This window comes from Gopherus flavomarginatus, chromosome 2 (assembly GCF_025201925.1).
Source record: "Gopherus flavomarginatus isolate rGopFla2 chromosome 2, rGopFla2.mat.asm, whole genome shotgun sequence".
In the NCBI taxonomy this organism is placed as follows: Eukaryota; Metazoa; Chordata; order Testudines; family Testudinidae; genus Gopherus; species Gopherus flavomarginatus.
In genome coordinates, this window is record NC_066618.1 from 202,904,486 (window position 1) to 202,914,418 (window position 9,933).

Genomic DNA, 9,933 nt, shown 5'->3' on the forward strand with positions numbered 1-9,933 from the left:
AGGGCCCAGGTGGAAAAAGAGAGGGGCTGAAGGCCCACCAGAGGCCACAAAGAGTCGGAGCACGGGGGGAGAACAGGATCATGATGTTAGATTGCCCGAGACCAGGGAATGCCTAGGGCTCCATACAGATGTTATGCCTGCGGGAAGTAGGGACATAGAGCTTCACAGTGTCCCAATGCTGAGGAGCCGATGCAGTATAACTTGGGGAACTGGGCAGACCCATGCTCCCTAATCCATCTCATGGGGGTGTCACTAACCCCACGTTTGTACACCAGACCAGTGAAACTAAATGGGGTAGAGACCATGGCACTGGTTGATTCGGGGAGTGCTATCACGCTTGTCTCAGGGAAGCTTGTCAAGTGTAGTCAGCTGTTGTGGGCCAAGCACACAGGGATAACATGCGTCCATGGGACAGTTGGTTATTACCCCACCATCCCAGAAAAACTCGAGATTCAGGGGAACACTACTGAGGGAGCAGAAGGTGTAGTCCCTAAACTCCCATGACCGGTGCTCATAGAGAAGGACTTCCCAGGGTTTGGAAACTTACTCCCAGTAGGAGGTTTGAAGGAAAAGGGGAACCCTGAAGTTAGTGAGGCTTCCACAGTAGACTGTCAACCCCCAGTCTTCTCTGAAATATCCCCAAATTTATTTTCCATTCCCAGACAGGGTAGAAAGTCAAAAAGGGAAAGGAGGGCAGCTAAGGCCTTGGGAGCCCGAATACTGACCCAAAGCCAGAGGGTGGCTCTCGTAGGTGAGCAGACCCGAGCAGCTGAAGAGGAGGCCACCCAGGAGGGAGAAGCAACCGAGTCTGACCCCCACCCTAACACTTCTGAACCAGTAGAGGCAACAGAGAGTGGGCCCCTAGATCTTGGGCAGATTAGCCCCAGGAGAGGAAATTTTGGATGGGACCAGGCTGAAGACCCAAGGTACGACAACATTAGGAAGGAGGTGACTGAAATAGATGGGGTCCCCGTGGAAGGGAAAACCCAGGGACCAGGACCCTACTTCATAATGAAGAAGAATCTCTTATACCGTGTTGCACCAGTACAGGGGCAGAAGGTACAGCAGATCTTAGTACCTCAAAAATACTAGAACGCTGTATTAAGTCTTGCTCATAGTCATCTTTTCGGGGGGCATTTGGGGGTGGAGAAGACCCTGGCACGAGTCCTACGACGGTTCTTCTGGCCCGGAGTACACGAAGAAGTGCAGAGGTACTGTGCGTCCTGCCCAGAGTGTCAGCTGCACAGTCCCCGTCCCCACCTGAGGGCACCTTTAGTACGCCTTTCCATCACAGAAATCCCTTTTGAGTGAATAGCCATGGACCTAGTGGGATCCCTGAAGAAGACGGCTCGGGGCCACTAATATATACTTGTTGTTTTGGACTATGCTATTCGCTACCCAGAAGCAGTCACCCTGCAGAACACAGCCTCTAAAATGATAGCCAAAGAGCTGGTGGGGATCTTTGCCCGAGTGGGGCTACCAAAAGATATATTAACACACCAAGGAACCCCATTTATGTCAAAGCTAATGAAGGACCTCTGTACGCTGCTCCATATACATACCCTGGGAACTTCAGTCTACCATCCGCAGACTGATGGGTTGGCAGAAAGGTTTCATCGAACCCTCAAGGGTATGATACGGAAGGTGGTAAGTCGGGATGGGAAGGATTGGGACACTCTACTACCCTATCTTATGTTCACTATCTGGGAGGTACCTCAGGCCTCAACTGGGTTTTCCCCCTTCAAGTTATTATATGGGCATCACTCTCGTGGCATACTAGATATCGCCAAAGAGATCTGGGAAGAGGAACCCAATGAGGGGAGAAATATAATAGAACATGTCATACAGATGTGAGACTGGATAGCCCGGGTCACCCCTATTGTACAGGAACATTTGGAAAAGGCATAGGAGGCCCAGAGAGCCCATTACAATGGCTAGGCAAAAGTCCGACAGTTCCAACCAGGGGATCGGGTGATGGTGTTGGTACCCACAGGAGAAAGCAAGCTTCTGGCCCAATGGCAGGGACCCTATGAGGTGGCTGAACCCGTGGGGGAAGTAACCTACAAGGTGCGGCAGCCAGGATGCCGAAAACAAGAACAGATTTATCACATCAAACTTCTGAAACCCTGGCATGCACAAGAGGCGTGCATAACTGTCCAAAAAGACCTAACCCAGGAAAACAAGCCTTCCAAACAAGTGAGAGTGTCTCCCGATTTAACACCAGACCAGAAGAATGATGTGTCTGAGATGATCTTCCGGAAACAAGATGTGTTCTCGACAAACCCAGGTCGAACAGCCGAGACTTATCACCACATTGTCACAAACCCTGGGGCCAGAATAACAATGAGGCCCTATCGGGTGCCAGCGGCCAAAAGGGAATAAATAAAAGCAGAAGTAAAAAGAATGCTGGTGTTGGGGATCATCGAAGAATCACACAGTCAGTGGTCCAGCCCAGTTGTGCTGGTGCCCAAACCTGATGGCATCACAAGGTTTTGCAACGACTTCCGGCGACTAAATGAAGTATCCCAGTTTGATGCATACCCCATACCTCGCATAGATGAGCTAGTGGACTGTCTGGGTAATGCCTGGTATTTGACTACTCTAGACTTGACAAAGGGGTACTGGCAGATTCCCCTTGCAGAAGATGCAAAAGGAAAAGACTGCGTTCTCTACACCAGAGGGTCTTTTTCAATATACTGTCCTCCCAGCTACTTTTCAGCACCTCATGGACAAGCTATTACGCCCCCATAACAATTATGCTGCTGCCTACTTGGACGATGTGGTCATTCATACTCCAGACTGGGAAACCCACCTAGAGAAGGTGAAGGCAGTCCTTGATACCTTCAGGCAAGCTGGACTTACAGCAAACCCTGCCAAGTGTGCTGTAAGGTTTACAGAGGCCAAATATCTTGGGGAAAAGGTCTGGTAAAACCCTAAGTGAACAAGTTGGAGGCCATTCAAAATTGGGCCCGACCACGTGGCAAGAAACAAGTCCGGGCATTCCTAGGTGTAGTGGGGTATTACCGATGATTTATCCCCCACTTTGCCACAAGGGCAAGCCCCCTGACAGACCTAGTGAAAGCCCATGGACCTGAACTGGTGAGATGGTCTGACGCAGCAGAGGAAGCATTCACAGACCTACGGACTGCCCTCTGCAGTAACCCTGTACTGATAGCCCGATTTCACCTAGGAATTTATCCTGCAGAGAGGTGCATCAGAAGTAGGGTTGGGGGCCGTTCTATCACGGATGGTCGGGGAGGAGGAACACCCAATTCTCTACCTCAGTAGGAAACTCCTTCCGAGGGAACAGAAATATGCACTGGTGGAGAGAGAGTGCCTTGCCGTAAAATGGGCCATGGAAGCATTGTGCTACTACTTGCTCAGGTGCAGATTTGTCCCCGTGACTGACCATGCCTCTCTTCAATGGATGCAGCGGAACAAGGAGAAGAACACAAGGGTGACCAGGTGGTTCTTATCCCTCCAACCTTTCCAGTTCCGTGTGCAACACAGAGCAGGGAGCCATCACAGCAATGCCGATGGCTTGTCACGTATGCATTGTCTGGCTTCCCAAGCTGCCCAACCCCTTGGTGTTGAGCAGGGGGGAGGGATATGTGACAGATCCAGACCAGTGGGGTACAGGAGTCTGGTAGAGGGCAAATCTACTGGTTGCTGGATGAGTAGTTTTCTGTTCCCTGAGCGACTAGAGCAGGGGCTGCACTAGAGTAATCAGGAACCTGCTAGAACCAATTAAGGCAGACAGGCTGATTAGATCACCTGCAACCAATCAAGGCAGGCTAATCAGGGCACCTGGGTTTAAAAAAGAGCTCACTCCAGTCAGGCGAGGAGGAGCCAGAGGAGAGGAAGTGCATGTGAGGAGTTGGGAGCAAGAGGCACAAGGAGCTGAGAGTGAGAGGGTGTGCTGCTGGAGGACTAAGGAGTACAAGTGTTATCAGACACCAGGAGGAAGGTCTTGTGGTGAGGATAAAGAAGGTGTTTGGAGGAGGCCATGAGGAAGTAGCCCAGGGAGTTGTAGCTGTCATGCAGCCATTAGAAGAGGCACTATAGACAGCTGCAATCCACAGGGCCCTGGGCTGGAACCTGGAGTAGAGGGCGGGCCCGGATTCCCCCCAAACCTCTCAACTCCTGATCAGACAAAGGAGGAGTTGATTCAGACTGTGGGGAAGATCACTGAGGTGAGCAAATCTGCCAATAAGCGCAGGATCCACTAAGGTAGAGGAGGAACCTTGTCACACACCGTATGTGTGTCAGGTGTTTTATGAACAAGGGCAAATATAGTCCATGTCTCAGAGTGTACTACTTAAATTCAGCGATAACCTAGCTAGTGGTGGGAAAATGACAAAGAAGAGTTTAAAAAAATCTTGTGGTTGCTTTGCATAGTTAAAAATCTATTATCTTGAAGGTTTCATTCGTTTTGTTCTTCACTTTATACACGTTACTGGCAGCACAGGTTATAACACCTATAGGTAAGGTTGTCTGACAATTTCCATTATAAAACCCTATTTTCATTTACTTATGATTTCACCAAACTTAAAACATTTGAACTGACATTTTCCATGCTGGGTATCTGCCTCAGGAAGATTTTTTTTTTTCATGGAGGAGGAGGAAGAATTTCAACATTAATGATGCACCAGTTTCTTAGAATGAGGTACAGGTAAAATACACTGTTTTCATAGAATCAGAGAAGATTAGGGTTGGAAGAGACCTCAGGAGGTCATCTAGTCCAGTGTTTCTCAAACTGGGGTTGCTGCTTGTGTAGGGAAAGCCCCTGGCGGGCTGGTTTGTTTACATGTCCCGTCCACAGGTTCGGCCGATCGCAGCTCCCACTGGCCACAGTTCGCTGTTGCAGACCAATGGGAGTTGCTGGAAGCAGCGGCCAGTATGTTCCTTGGCCCGCGCCGCTTTCAGCAGCTCCCATTGGCCTGGAGCAGCAAACAGCAGTCAGTGGGAGCCGCGATCGGCTGCACCTGCGGACGAGGCAGGTAAACAAACCGGCCCAGCCTGCCAAGGGCTTTCCCTACACAAGCGGCGACCCCGGTTTGAGAAACACTGATCTAGTCCAACCCACTGCTCAAAGCAGAACCAAGCCCAACTAAATCATCCCAGCCAGGGCTTTGTCAAGCCAGGCCTTAAAAACTCACAAAGATGGAGATTCTACCACCTCCCTAGGTAACCCATTCCAGTGCTTCACCACCCTCGTATCCAACCTAGATCTCCCTCACTGCAACTTGAGACCATTGCTTCTTGTTCTGTCTTCTGCCACCACTGAGAACAGCCAAGCTCCATCCTCTTTGGAACCTCCTTTAGGTAGTTGAAGGGTGCTATCAAATCACCCCTCACTCTTCTGCAGACTAAATAAGCTGAGTTCCTTCAACCTCTCCTCATGTCATGTGCCCCAGACCACCAATCATTTTTGTTGCCTCTGCTGGACTCTCTCCAATTTGTCCACACCCTTTCTGTAGTGCAGGGGCCAAAACTGGACACAATACTCCAGATGTGGCCTCACTAGTGCTGAATGGAGAGAAATAATCACTTCCCTAGATCTACTGGCAATGCTCCTATTAATGCAGTCCAATATGCCGTTAGCCTTCTTGGCACCAAGGGCACACTGCTGACTCATATCTAGCTTCTTGTCCACTGTAATCCCCAGGTTCTTTTCTGCAGAACTGCTGCTTAGCCAGTCGGTCCCCAGCCTGTAGCAGTGCATGGGATTCTTCCATCCTAAGTGCAGGACTCTGCACTTGTCCTTGTTGAACCTCATCAGATTTCTTTTGGCCCAATCCTCCAACTTGTCTAGGTCACTCTGGATCCTGTCCCTACCCTCTAGCTTATCTACCTCTCCTTCAGCTTAGTGTCATCTGCAAACTTCCTGAAGGTGCAATCCATCCCATCATCCAGATCATTAATGAAGATGTTGAACAAAACTGGCCCCAGGACAGACCTCTGGGGCACTCCGCTTGATACCAGCTGCCAACTAGACATTGAGATGTTGATCACTACCTGCTAAGCCCAATGATCTAACCCGATTTGTATCCACTTTATAGTCCATTCATCCAATCCATACGTTTTTAACTTGCTGGCAAGAATACTGTGGGAGATTGTATCAAAAGCTTTCCTAAAGTCAAGATTTATCACATCCACCACTTTTTCCATATCCATAGAGCTAGTTATCTCATCATAGAAGGCAATCAGGTTGGTCAGGCATGACTTGTCCTTCGTGAATCCATGTTGACTGTTCCTGATCACCTACCTCTCCTGCAAGTACTTCAAAATGGATTCCTTGAGGACCTGCTCCATGATTTTTCCAGGAACTGAGATGAGGCTGATGAGTCTGTAGTTCCCTGGATCCTCCTTCTTTGCTTTTTCAAAGATGGGCACTATATCTGCCTTTTTCTAATCATCCAGGACCACCTCTGATGCCACGAGTTTTCAAAGATAATGGCCAATGGCTCTGCAATCACATCAGCCAACTCCCTCAGCATCTTCGGATGCATTCAATCCGGCCCCATGGACTTGTGCATGTCCAGCTTTTCTAAATAGTCCTTAACCTGTTCTTTCTTCGCTGAGGGCTCCTCATCTCCTCCCCACACTGTGCTGCCCAATGCAGCAGTCTGGAAGCTGACCTTGTCTGTGAAGACCGAGGCAAAAAAATCATTGAATACTTCAGCTTTTTCCAGATCATCTGTCACTAGGATGCCTCCCCGATTCAGTAAGTGCTGCACACTTTCACTGACCTTCTTGTTGCTAACATATCTGAAGGAACCCTTTTTGTTATCCTTGACATCCCTTGCTAGCCGCAACTCCAGTTGTGCTTTGGACTTCCTGATTACACCGCATGCACGCTTGACCAATATTCTCATACTCCTCCCTAGTCATCTGTGCAAGTTTCCACTTCTTCTAAGCTTCCTTTTTGTGTTTAAGGTCATAGAAGATTTCTCTGTTAAGTCAAGCTGGTAGCCTCCCAGATTTGCTATTCATTCTGCACATCAGAATGATTCCTTCCTGTGCCCTCAATAAGGCTTCTTTAAAATACCGCTAGCTCTCCTGGACTCCTTTCCCCCTCATATTAGCCTCCCAGGGTATCCTGCCCATCAGTTCCCTGAGGGAGTCAAAGTCTGCTTTTCTGAAGTACAGGGTCTGTATTCTGCTACTCTCCTTGGTCATTGTTGCCCAGGTTGCCACCCACTTCTACTTCCCCTACTAATTCTTCCCTGTTTGGGAGCAGCAGGTCAAGAGGAGCACAGCCTCTAGTTGGTTCCTCCAGCACTTGCACCAGGAAGTTGTCCCCAACACTCTCCAAAAACTTTGTTGATGGTGTTTAGTTTTCTCCTTCAGTCTTTTCATTGAAAAGCTCTAGTGCCCTCATGGTTTACAGCAGGGACTTGAAATTAGGCAGAGGGGTAACTCTGATATCAGGGAAGTACCCTTTACTCATCCTATGAAAATCTGCCAGATGGGCCCAGTTTTAAGCCTTTGAAAAAAAAACCTGTTTGCAAATGATCAGTAGAGTCATGTTAGAGTTTGGCTGCTAAATTTTCCGAGGATTCTGTCTGTACCAGGAATGCTCCAACCCAGGGATGCAGAGGGTGAGCATGACCTTCCCTGAATTTGCACTTGCTAGCAGCCTGGGACAGCAGTGATGCCGGACACTGAGAGAGGTAAGCCTGTCTGTTCTGTGCTGCCAGTGCTCTGCATGCTGGCACACAAGCCAAAAAAGAGGATGAGGAAGCAACCAGACTGGAATGCAGAGGGATGAGGTACGGTGGGAGTAGAGAATGCTGTGCGGGGGGAACAAGAGAGGCTCTTTGGTTGTAGGAGTCTCGGGGGTAGGAGCAGAATCCAGGATGTGTGGATGGGACAGGACTGGAGGGAGTGGGAGAGGGGCAGGAATCATGAAGGTAGGAAGGATAAATGTAGGCGGGGCCCAGGTGCAGGATCCCGGGAGGGGGAATGGTCAGGAACTGAGAGAGATTGCAGGAGGGTGAGGGACAAAGGCAAGAGCTTAATAGGAGTTTCAGCAGTGATAGTTCTGTGTGACTGATGTCATGAAGCTGAGAAGTTATCATGGTTCTTATCACTGATACTTGGTTGCTAGCCATAGCTGAATCTACATCCCATTCTTATGAGGTACAGAAATACTTTACAGGCCTTTTCTGGAGGGGGAGTAGGTAGGAAAGAAGGCTGCCTGGTGGCTGAACTGACTGTGAGGTAATCATTGGTGATGTTGAAATGCCAGCAGTGATTCTGAAAGACCCAGCCTACCCCAGCTCATGCAACTTTACACTGGCCACTGCAACAGTACCAAGGAAAGAGTCAACTAACAGCTCAGCAGGTACAGAATGACAGTTGAATGCACGTTTGGTAGATTGGGGTTGTGCTGGCAGTGTTTCCTCACTAGTTGGGATGTCACTTAAAAAAATCCCAGCAGCTGTAGCTGCCTGTTGTATCCTGCATAATATCTGTGAGGCAAAGGAGGAAAAGCTGCTGCCAGAGCAGAGGTGGAATGGCTGTCTGCTGACATTGAATAGAAGACAGAAGGATTATTAGAAGAGCCCAGTGTGGAGCTATGTGCTTGAAGGAGGCTTTGAAAAAGCATTTTAACAGTCAGCTGCAGCACTGTTCTCTACTGCTTTCATGGACTTGTAATCTACATTATTTATAGGTGAGTCTTTGCATGCTGGTACCCATTCCACTGGGCCTGGAGCTTTGGTTGCTGCTGTGAATTGTGGTGTTCTTGCTGTACATTTCTGAGGATGACTAGGAGTTCTCCTGAAGCCATGATTTTTGTGGTGCCTGGTGTACATTTACAAGTACTGTTTGTTTTCTTGAGTACCACTATATATTGTGCATTATTTGTTGTGAAGTAATAAAGATAACTTGAATCTCCAAAAATAGAACTTTCGTGTGTGTGTGTGTGTGTGTGTGTGTGTGTGTGTAGAACCTGCAGAAAATCAATGTGAAAAAGATGAAAAATGTTATGCACAATTTTAACATAATTTAAAGGAGTGAGAATTTAAATTTTAAAAGGAAGCAAATATGTATGCCTATTTGTGTAAACACGTAGTCAGTTGTGGCTACACACACACCATTTATGGTTCTTATGGGTCAATGTAGGTGAAGCAATTATTTTTCTTGATGTCCCCCAGGGTGAAGTGGTGGGAGCAAGGATGCAGGCTGCAGTACCAGGATATGGTATGTCAGGTTGCGTGTGAAACAGGGATTGTGAATTTCTGCGTGGATTGCAAAGGGAGTCCAAGAATGGCAAAGGATGGAGTTACCTGTATATCCATCAGAGAGAATATGCAGCATTTGGATCTGCTGACTGTAAAAACCCATTTTGCATTTCCTGCTCCTTGTCCTGCTGGGGCCCCCAGGCCTTTTTCCTGTTATGAATTTCTCCATGGTTCCTGTCATATTGGCCCTCCATATCCTTTGGTCATGGTTTGATGCATTGCAAGATTTCAGGATCTCACAGAATATGTCCTCCCTAACCCTCTTCTTTCTCCTCCTCATCAGGGTCAGGTATTCTGCAGGTGTGGAGGGTATACCCTGCAAGGCCACCATGCCAGAAGCTGCTGATAAAAACAGACAGATGCACCATTAGATTTAGAGTCACAAGGGAAAGAAAAAAGGTAAGTTTCAAAGCTCCATTCCCTTAGTCCCATAAATACTTTTATTAAGAAATGCTTATTAACATTCAGCTTTGAGGCGCCTTGGAACAACACCTCTTTCAAGCCCTGGTGGACAGACTGGCAGGGCAACCCTTTTTCCCCTTTCTTGTCCTTTAATAGTGTTATATGGAATCCTCTGGGTGAGCATGAATGGGTTATGAAACAAATAAAGGAGGTGTGAAGAGCATGTACATTACAGTAACTGTGCAGTTGGCAGAGTAAAGATGTGTGTGTAAACAAATCA